The 2,161-nt window shown below is 35.4% G+C and overlaps 1 long non-coding RNA gene across 3 annotated transcripts in view; it reads right to left on the bottom strand.

Moving 5' to 3' along the window:
• Positions 1-202: 202 nt before the first annotated feature.
• The window catches only part of LOC109341757, a 2,973-nt gene continuing 1,014 nt past the window's right edge, over positions 203-2,161 (bottom strand). The window contains exons 3-5 of one of the 3 annotated variants that reach the window (XR_002106986.1): positions 1,292-1,397; positions 824-1,208; positions 203-716 (exon numbers count right to left, since the gene is read on the bottom strand). This is a non-coding gene — a long non-coding RNA (uncharacterized LOC109341757). The other 2 variants (XR_002106985.1, XR_002106987.1) reach the window with 2 other exon arrangements.

The following is a 2,161-nucleotide window of genomic DNA, read 5'->3' on the forward strand; positions in this document are numbered from 1 at the left end:
TTTGTGAAGTATTTCAGGACCAATTGGATTTGTTTTGTGAATGTCTAGTTCGTAACCAACGATTAGAAACATTTTTACCAATTCCATTCGATTAGCTTAATAATTTTGCATTGGGATTGCTACATAATCAAGGTCATATAACGTCTTCAAATACATATCAGTTGATGAATTATAAATGTTTTCAAAATTGTTAATGGGCATAACACATTATATTTAATTTTCTAGTCGTAAACCTATCTTGTGCGGATCATGCATATCCTGCTACAATGCGATCATCAGATCTCATGGTGTCTCTTGTCAATTCCATCATTTATGAAAAAGTCTATCCGAGCATAATAATATGTTGATACAAATAATTCATAGTCAATACGTATACCAACTAAAATCGTTGGAATAGAATCATCCAAAAGAACATATCAAAGGCTCTTTTAAGATATTACAACAATTCAATAGAGAAGAGTTTGATTACAACAAAATGGGTCTAGTCATATGCGTCAATCCAATGCTTCTCGAGTCTTCTGATGACATGGAATGGAAACCCTTGTCAATACCAGAAAATCCAAAGCACACTTTCAGAGTAGTTGCGTAACAAAATTTGAGGATACGAGCATAACCACACACAACGTGTTCTGGAAATACATGTTCAAGTGGGGGTGAACATTAGAATTTTCTGTTCAAAAGGTTTAAAACTCGATGTTTTGCCATGAAGATGAACGCTGCAGTAATTTGATGGGCATCCAAATGATCAATTAGAAGGGATTAATAGCGAAAGCATGTTTAAAGAGTAAGCCACTAAGAAACTAACGCAATCCAAATCCATTACCAAATTAACAATCCAAGTAACACCACAAAGTGTCTTGGTCCTTTCACTGGGTGTGCCCATGCATAATAATACTCACCAATAACTTAGTTGATTTGAATTGAGGAGCTAGCAATCATGCTTAGGAATGGAGTTGTTGGGATCCTGGCAGAATCAGTGAAATAAATGGTAAAGAAGGGCACCTTTAGCACCATTACACTGTGCTAGATTACTTCAGGGCAGAACAGGAGTTTCCAGAATTATTGTGCAGCCATCCACTAAGAGAATTCACCATGATTATAAAGCAAACCAAATCTAGAGATGATTTTACCGGATAGAGCTTATGCTTTCTTCTCCCATACCCGTAAGGCACAGAAAGAGAATATGCCTTTACTGGATAAGATCCTAGCTGACAAACAACACAAACAGAAGCATATTATAAACCACTCATATGAGTAATTCAAAGAGGAAATGCAAACCAGAAGTAATCACCAGTTGGCATATTCCTTTTCAGTTATGTATTCCAGTAAGCATAAAAGGCATTTCAGTAGGGAATGTTCAGAAAAAGATTCCAAAACAGCAAGGTTAGGCAGCAATCCTGGTCATGTTAAATGAAGTAATGAGTGGCAAAATGATTTAGTAATCATTGAGCATTATGTAAAAATGAAAGAATAATCAGAGTATGTAAAACAGCAAAAGTCAGAAAACAAATACCATTTGCCAGTAGTTACTATTCGAATCATCATTGAAATTCAAGATAAAAAGGAGTTACACATACAGCAAACGTTACAATCAGGATAGACATATGGTAGCAAGCATTCAAGAGTTGCATATGAAAAGCATGAATGATTAGAATTCCAGATAGACAAATACCAAACCAAAAGCCTTCAGTTATACTTTCATAATAGGCAATGATGAGCCAGATTAAGGGTAAAAGTAAAACAACAATGCAATGGGCAGCCTAAGGATCAGTCATCAGAAAACATTGGCTGTTGGGACATTTTTCAGTTATGTGATTGTCATTATCAGTATGGGTTGATGGCATTCATTGGCAGCTTCAAATACATTAAAATAGGAAATGAATAGGTCACCGAGAGTTATATTAGTTGGTAAATCAGAGGGCTTCCAAAAAGCTACTTAGTAATCCACATCAAGCTATAAAAGGGGATCACGACACACATTCAAGGGGGGAAGAAAAATACACAATACACACAACCAGTGAAAAATCCAGACACATATACACTTACATAGCCCCAAACAGAGATCACATACATAACCTATAACCATACAAAAAAACCAGAGAACAGTCAATACACAGTTGTTAAAGAGACATATCACATGAGTTTAAGAATAACTACATTT

The sequence above is a fragment of the Lupinus angustifolius genome, unplaced genomic scaffold, assembly GCF_001865875.1.
Source record: "Lupinus angustifolius cultivar Tanjil unplaced genomic scaffold, LupAngTanjil_v1.0 Scaffold_627, whole genome shotgun sequence".
NCBI classification, from domain to species: Eukaryota; Viridiplantae; Streptophyta; class Magnoliopsida; order Fabales; family Fabaceae; genus Lupinus; species Lupinus angustifolius.